Raw genomic sequence first — 8,801 nt, 5'->3', positions numbered from 1 at the left:
AGTCCTGTAGGAATCGATTTCTGTTGTACGGTTAACATAGATCTTTTGCCAAAAAAAATCTCATATCCATTGGCTTTTGGTACTTGGTGTCAAAAGAGGAGGGACATAACAAATAACTTCTGGAGCTTGGGTTGTGGTAAAGACTCTAAATTCAATTGATTTGATAGTAGTTTGTTCCTTCAAAGTCCTTATTTTGCTTCTAGACTTTGCTTCTCAAAATTTTGAAAACAATCAACAAGAATTCCTCCCAATCAAGTTTCAGCCAGGGAAAAATCTCTAATAAAATATATAAACATTCCTAAATCTATTATTGGATGTTTGAATGCATCGTGTATAAGGGTCAATCAGTGCTTGTTAGAAAACCAGATTACTTATTGATTTTTTGAAATATAATCCTGGTGGTAACAGAGCCGTCCGCTTATAGCACTAAACTCATGTGCCTTTAGCAACACATAACTTTGATATAGATGGATGCAACCACTACCGTGGGGCATCTAATTGACTACTAACTACCCACATGTGAAAACAATAATAAGAAGACCACACATGAACCCACAAATGCTTCAGCCATTGAGCTTATAAATTTATTGAGTTCAGAAATTGGCAGTACAACACTTTTTCTGATCTCATACTTTTTCTTCTGCACTTTTCAGGCATGAATCTGATGTCCATTTTGGCGTCTTTAGGTTCCGACTTGAAGAAGTGGCCTGAAATTTACTTAATATTACTCTGGTTCGTGGTCGTCTTACGATACTTGTATGTGAAACATGTCAAGAATAAGGTCATGGTGATTTGGCCAATAGTAGATATGCTCCCATCACTCATACTAAATGCTCACCGTATTCACGACTGGACAGTTGATATCTCGAACACCAAGGGAGGTACACAAATTTTCAGAGGACCTATTTTCGGGCGTCTTAACATGCTGTTTACATGTGATCCTAGTAACATTGATTACATTCTTAGGACAAATTCCTCTAATTTTCCTAAAGGATCAGAATACAAAGAAACGTTCGACATATTAGGTGATGGGCTCTTCAACACCGACTTTGATTTATGGCATGCTCAAAGGACTATGGCACGTATGACTTTCACGACAAAGAAAGTTCGCTTTAATATAGCAAACAAGAGCCAGAAGGTTGTAAAAGATTCACTCATTCCTTTCCTAGCACATAATGCTAAAGAGTCACTAGTTGTGGATTTAGAAGATGTGTTTTTGAGGTATACATTTGACTCTTCTTTTGCTATTATCTTTGGAAGAAACCCTAATTATCTATCCAATAATTTTCCTCGTAACGAATTTGCGGAGTCCATGGATGATGCAACAGATGTCTTATTTCATAGACATGTAGTACCTCTTTCATGGTGGAAGTTGTGCCGTTGGTTAAATATCGGTGATGAGAAAAAGATGGACAGGGCATGGAAAACTATAGACAAGTACTTGGAAGAATACATAATGGAGAAAAAGGATATGCCTAAGGAAGCAGAAGCAACTGACTTATTGCAAGTATATATGAATCTTAAAGGTGGAAAGAATGAAGAAATACTAAGTAGTGATAAGTTTTTTAGAGACACTGCGTTGACATTCCTTTTCGCAGGACGTGATACAACAGCCTCTGCACTCACATGGTTCTTCTGGTTGGTTTCGAAGAATCCACGTGTAGAGACGACACTTGTAGAAGAGTTGAAGCTAGTAGCTTTGAAGAAAACAAAAGATAAAAGTGTTCTTAAGACAAAAAGATCATGGGTGTTTGACTCAGATGATCTAACAGAGATGAATTATCTTCATGCTGCATTATATGAAACCCTAAGGTTATACCCTTCACTTCCTCTAAACAGAAAAGGTTCTCTAAGAGAAGACGTACTTCCGGATGGAACTGTGGTTAAGCCAGGAATGATGATCATAATATCAAAATATGCAACAGCAAGAATGGAATGGGTGTGGGGAAAAGATTGCTTGGAATTCAAACCGGAAAGATGGATGGAACCAGATGGGAAGCTAAATTATGAAACCATGTCAAAGTTACATGCATTCAGCATAGGTCCAAGGATTTGTATAGGAAAAGACACGGCGTTTGTCATGATGAAATTAGCAGCTTCAGCCATGCTCTTCAATTTCCACATTGAAGTATTGGAAGGTCAAGATATCCAGCCAAAACCATCAATTGTACTTCAAATGAAGAATGGGTTGATGGTTAGAATCAAGAAAAGGATTCTCTGAGTAATGTACCAAGAAATTCGTCATGCGTATAAATATTGTGTATTTATGAGATTACGAACCATATAAATTCATTGAAAAGAGAAAAAATACATAGCAAAAGGATATATTGGATTTAATACTAGTGTTAATTAATCTACATATGGGTAATTGGGTATTAATGTCAGTACCAACCATTGCTTCTTATCCTTTGAAGGTTATGATGGTTAATACTAGTGTCAATGAATCTAGTCCATCTGACGTGGGAGAGTGTGGTTTTCAGTTATCTCTCGGATGATGAAGGATCTCAACTATCACATGATGAAATCTCCTTGTGTGATTTGATGAAGCGGAGCCTAGAAGAAACCCAAAAACGAATTTTTGGGTTCCTAGTCCAAAAATCTACCCCTAAACACATATTTAGTCCCCCCTAATATTAATATAGGATATTAAGCCAAAATAATAATTATAATTGATATTTAGTCCAAATTAGTTAAAGTATGTCTAGACTTTAAAGTTACAGTATTTTTCTGTTTAAAAGTTCTTGTTTTGTTTCATAAATTACCTGTTATTTATTGTTAAAGTTTCATACTTTATTTCATGTTTTCCATACTTTATTTCATTTTTTTTATATGTGTCATACATAACACGTTATTTATCAACAATGTTTCTTACAAAACGAAAAGGACTAAAAACCTATTTTCTGGGAAGATTGCACCTAAAACTTTTTTTGAACTTTATTTTGGACTTAAAACCCATGGACCCCTTAAAAACCACTCCCACGCTCAAGTCAGTAGGTTGTTTTGCATTTAAAAGAAAAATGAATTTAAAGTCAAAGTCAATAGTTGACCATTCGATCCCTTGCTAGGGCAAACCTAATATGTGACGTGTAATCTAGCCCACCTAAATAATAGGCTAACTATATCAAATTAAAATTTGCAAGTGCATGAACCTTTCGTAAATATGACACGTATTACGAGGTCGGTCTTATGAGCAATGTTTAAAAATACGCATATGATGCACATCAGGACGTACGCCGCGAGGTAAAATATAGGTGTACGGCATCATAACTTACTTTTCGATGTTGTAGTAACTTTCATTGTGTTTCTTTAACTTTTAGAGGTAGTCAGAAGGATAGAATCTGAAAACTTTCATATCCTTAATTTCTAATTAAAAAATTAATTTTCGCTAATACTACTAACAGGTTCAATATAATTTACTATTAATAGAATAAAATACTATATATAAAAATATATGAGATTGAAGCTACGCATCTTTACCACCTCGTATTGTCAAAGAAAACTGCATTGAAACGTAAAAACGTTTTTTTGAACATTGCCAAAGAGGATTCAATCGAAAATAAATTTAAATCTAACACAAACTATTAAACTAGTTAGGGAAGAGAATAATTGATTTTGTGAATTGGAATTCACCCCTACCAATGTACTTGAATCTAATATCAAAATTCAAATTATTATCCCACTCTTGATAACTTAGAAACGGGTGGAAATCAAACTCCAATATTTCAAAGATAGAACAATTAAACACCTTCATAGTTAACAAAACTGATAACCCACTTCGCTTAAAAGCATAAAATTTGAATTTAAAGGTGTTAGTTTCTTAGGCTAAGCAACGTACAATTATTTCGAAATATTAAAGCAAATTAAAAAATATGCCAAAAAAAAATATGATAATGTAACGCAACTATTCATGTTTGGGTGTCCTTGGCTACCCTAGTGGAAGATTTAGAAGCCCATGAAAATTATGTTGTTCCTCTGGTTATCAATCGATAAATCGATATCTCTCTGTCTTGCTTGATTTAGACAGAGTTTCCTTTCTCTAACTTATAGAGAGATAAACTATTAAAGAATAATGATTATCAATATTCCTTCTTTCGGATTAACCGAGATAGATGTTAATGTAGGCGAGGCGAGAATAAATTCTCTTTCGTTAAGACATTTTACACCTCCCGTAACAGTACCAAACGTTAGGGTGTATGCCTTCGGGATACATCGACTTTCCTTTCAGAGTTTTAAGATGGTACTTCTATATTCTGAAAGCGGACGAACCTTTGTAAGTATTATGAGCTCTTGGACTAATGCGGATGATCTTCTAGACGCTTCGGAAATTCAAACTTCACTCGAAACTTCTTTCGTCCTATTTCTAGATATTCTAGGCAAACCAGAACCTCTAGAAATACTTCCCAATCAGATATTCTAGGCAAACCAGAACCTCTAATTGTTAGAAGGGAAGAGAAGAATGAATGAACTTGATGTACTAGATGATTTATGATTATCACTTCACTCAAAACTTCTTTCTTCCTTTTTTCTAGATATTCTAGGCAAACCAGAACCTCTAGAATTACTTCCTAATCAGATATTCTAGGCAAACCAGAACCTCTAATTGTTAGAAGAGAAGAGAAGAAAATGAATTGATGTCAAAGAGGAGTGGATTTGGGTTGTTTATATAGGAAGTGAAAGGGTATATGTGTCTGTTGGGGTTAAAGGATGTATCCATTCGAAAGGGTGGACTAAACTGGGATAAAAACTGAAATTGGAGTCGGTTCAATCTTGGGACGTTGGATCTGGCTCAAAGTCGCGGACAGAACGTCATCCGTTAGATTGCGATGGAGTTGTCCCAAAATGTACCCAACAGATTATAGAAAGCGATGGCTAGATTAAAAGATGGGATTTGTCCCACTCGGTGCCCGACGCGGAGAAGACGCGCACCGTCGGATCGCTCAGATCCAACGCTTCAGGACGCATACCGAACTCGTCCCGAAAACCCTAACTCGCGACCGTTAGATCTTGCGCAATCCCCCAGAGCTAACGCCATCCGTCCAGATCTTGATCCGCGTGCTTCGCTCAAAAGGCCCCCAAAGTGACTTGTCCAATTTGACGCTTTAGTCCCTATTTCAACTGATCTTCGTCCAAACTTTAAACTTGAAGTTCTCATTCATCCGGAATCGGATTTGAGTGATTCTTGGCTCTAAACTGAAGAGCTCGACGAGAAGAACGCAATGGTGCGTTCCGTTTCTGAGTTTGACGAGTCGGGTCGAGCCAAAAATGGCTCCGATTCCAACAATCCTCCACATGAATGAAAATTTGAGGTTTACTATGATACAAACATACTATACTGATATACTGACACTGGAAGAGCTCATATGCGGAACTTCGCTGCATCGGAAGAAGGTAGTCTTTCGACTTTGAACCTTTCCTAGTGAATAACTACAAGGTCTACAAGGACGGCAGTGAACTTGTCGTCTTGAACTGAGTCCTGAAAATTGTAAACCTGAATAGCTATCACACAGCTAATCCCTTACTTACTTAGGTTCTCGGTTGTGTTCATTTCGGCCCTGAACAATCCCGAATTCATGTGTGCTTTAGAAAGTCGGCCTAGACGACCTTTTCATAGAACCGGCATCAATTCACACACATATAGGTTATCCGTAATAAGGTATCCTGCTATACCTCACGTTAGAATCAAGTTCTTTTCGGATTCATTAAAAGCTTAATGCTTAGCCTCTCATTGCAGGCAACACTGTTTTCATCCTAGGAATGGGTAAGAGATAGAGGTCTCTTACAGTGGTACTGTCGAGTCAGGATATAGCTTCAGTTGCCCTTTGAACCTAGATCGAGGGATCTCTAGTCATTTAGGTAGAGTTTCACCATGCCTTTACTCATTTACTTTAGGCGTTTTTGCCACATTCCCCTTGATGATGCAATTTCAACTCTCTTGTTCACCCTTGTTCTTTACGGATCCGCCAGGTAACTTAGGATTGAGCATAATTTTAATTTATGCATTACTTGAGAGCAATTTCTTTACGGTGCTAGTCTATTTATTTTGAATTCTCTAGTCTTACCGTATTAGTGCCTACGCAACAACTACTTAGGTTTATTGCGTGCACTGGCTTCAATCACAAACAAATATCCTCTAGGAAGTTAACACCCTTCCTTTGCTTTCTCCAGAGCAATGTATCCATCAAGGCCTTTAGGATTACATTGTTGATCCAGCTATGCACGTCTGCCTCTGAGGATTTTGTGATATCGTAGCCCTTAGTGGTTTTTCAAATCCACTGTTACATTTTATATCTGAGATTCGAGTGTTGTCCACATATCTTCATTTTCCTTTATGATATGTACAACCAAATAATACGAGTCTGCTCAAATACCTAAGAACTATTTGTTACTCAAATAACTCTTTCTAGAATTTGTTCAAATTCATGTATTTATGCTTATCGTGGTTTTTGAGTGGTTATTCTACCATTCTCTGTCTAACCATGCACTTAGATTATCAATCATGAGTAACAATTCAATCTGGAAAAGCATCGAATCATATCTTCTCAAACACTTTCTTATTCCTAACTAGTATTTTCTGTTATTTTGAACAGATGATTCACGGTTGAATCTCGTTACTTAGTTTAGGATTAGAAAGAGGAGTTTTTTCCATTTGTGTTTTTCCAGATTTGTTGAGTGAATTAGACATTCACGTCATCACTTATATTCACACACTTGATTTCTCTATCTTGTCACAACTTAGTGAATATAACTACAGTTCTTAGCTCAATGAAACCTTATCGACCAAACATTCTTTTTGGTTAAAACTGGTTTCCGAGGTACTCTATAATTTCCCTTTTCTCACGTCTTTATGACGTTATATCTTCAGGAGAATTTGGAGTTCTATATGCCATTTTATTTCATTATAATTGGGTTTTCGGTTCCTTTTCAGCTCCCCCCACATTTCAAGAGTATATTCTCTTATTCGTCAACTTGGGTGGAATATTACAATATTCCATATAGGGTACCGTTCAGATATGTAACAATATCTGCCCCCACAGTTCTAGGGTAACCATTGGATTCTCTTATTTGACAAAACTATTTTCGTACACAATTTCTTTAGTGTAGCGTTTTTAGTTTTGTTCCATAACATGATAATTTATGATCGTTAGAACCTTGAAATATAACACAAGGTGAGTTTCTCTCTTAACTCTTTCTTAAGTTATATGTCTCAACATATATACTCTGTTGATAGATTTAAAGCTATCGCATGATCATCGAGTTATCATTCCCTAGTTTGTCCGTCATCGTCTCTAGATTTCGTTCACACTCTTGAATCAAAAATCTTACCAATACCCTTGAATTTACTATCCGAGACACGTCTAGAGCGAATGATGTAATATTCAACTTTACGTCTTATCAACCTTAATTCTCTTGTCTATCCAAGAAGATTAGGTTGCCATGAGGACTTATAAGGACTATTCTGTAATGATACAAAACTAAGGATCTACTTACACAGACTTAAGGATTTATGTATAATAACTCCTGATCTCGAGATCTTTCACCAAAGTTCCTTCCTTTTGCATTCAGAAGACAAGTTTAAATTCAGAATTTTGCATTCTCCGTCAACTTTGTATTCGAGACTGTTTCACGGAATTTTCATTATCTCAGACCGATGAAATTTTTCGATCAATTCATCGTCTCATAACTCTATGTCTAACGAGAACATTATGTCGTCGACCTTGTTTAACCGTTTAGGTTCTGACATTTGTCTTGACACATTTCTCCGCTCACTTATGTGGTTGTCTTCTTCGATTCTTCATCGAATTGAACCTTTAGGATCATGTATTCAATACTTGTGTCTTCTCGTCCACTACTAGGGATAGCCTTTAGTGAAATACTTCACATGACCCAGCGAGATTAGATTGATACACTGATCGAATTTTATCTCTTCTAACATTCTGTGCTTTTACTCTACTATACCAAAAGAGTCGTCGTTTGATGAACTATGCCATTCTTGGCGTATATCTCTGCGAAAGGAGATTCATACTCCTCATCTCAATCGTTTCTCAAAGCCTCAATACTTTTGTTTGATAAAGTTCGAACTTTTCGATTGCTTCGTCCTTACTCATTAGTAAGTAATATCACAGAATCAAGTGGAGTCATCGATAAAAGGTGATGAAGTACCTTTTCCCACCTCATGTTTTGAACCGTCTTTAAGCTCTAGAGTTCACTGTGACTTAAGTCTAAAGATTTGAACTATGTCTTACTCATCTTGACTCTGCACGTGTTTGACATGTTCGTCCTGAGTCAATTTCGAGTTTCGAAATTTAACTCCAAGCTCATTAATTTCTTTATGACTTACTATTCACATGTCCTAATCTTTCGTGACAACTATTAGAGGACTCAACAATATACGCATAATTATTAATTTCATTAATAATAGGTGCCTTCGGCATTACATGGGTAACATTTAGTTGAAATAACCCCCCCACATAAATAGCCCTTTCCAACATACATCCTTTTCTTAAATAGGATAACGATATCTGACAGAAAGATTAGTCTGAACCCGGTCTCACTTAGAAGGAAACCAGAAATCAAGTTCTTTCGAACGTCTGGAGCATGGAGTACATCGGTCAAAGTCACTTCTATCTCTGAAGTGAATTTTAACACGATCTCCCCTTTTCCTTTGACTTGGGTGGTCGAGCCGTTTTCCTTGAATAAGGTCTCTCCTTCGGCTACCTCCGTATAGGAAGAGATCAGGCTTTTGTCACTACCTTTGAAGGTCTGTTCACGGCTCCGGCGAAGGGAAACCCCCTTCGCCGGAT

At 36.7% G+C, this 8,801-nt stretch overlaps 1 pseudogene across 1 annotated transcript; it reads left to right on the top strand.

Annotated features, from left to right (window-relative positions):
* The first annotated feature begins 561 nt into the window (after positions 1-561).
* On the top strand, positions 562-2,337 carry LOC147530803 (cytochrome P450 86B1 pseudogene; annotated as a pseudogene). Its single transcript, XR_015228275.1, has one exon. The product of XR_015228275.1 is annotated as a cytochrome P450 86B1 pseudogene (transcript).
* Positions 2,338-8,801: the final 6,464 nt, after the last annotated feature.

The sequence above is a fragment of the Eschscholzia californica genome, unplaced genomic scaffold (assembly GCF_041429995.1).
Source record: "Eschscholzia californica isolate CP2 unplaced genomic scaffold, dmEscCali1.0.p SCAF_6, whole genome shotgun sequence".
Taxonomy (NCBI): Eukaryota; Viridiplantae; Streptophyta; class Magnoliopsida; order Ranunculales; family Papaveraceae; genus Eschscholzia; species Eschscholzia californica.
Note: the sequence above shows the minus strand (reverse complement) of the source record. Positions and strands in the feature narration are given on the sequence as shown.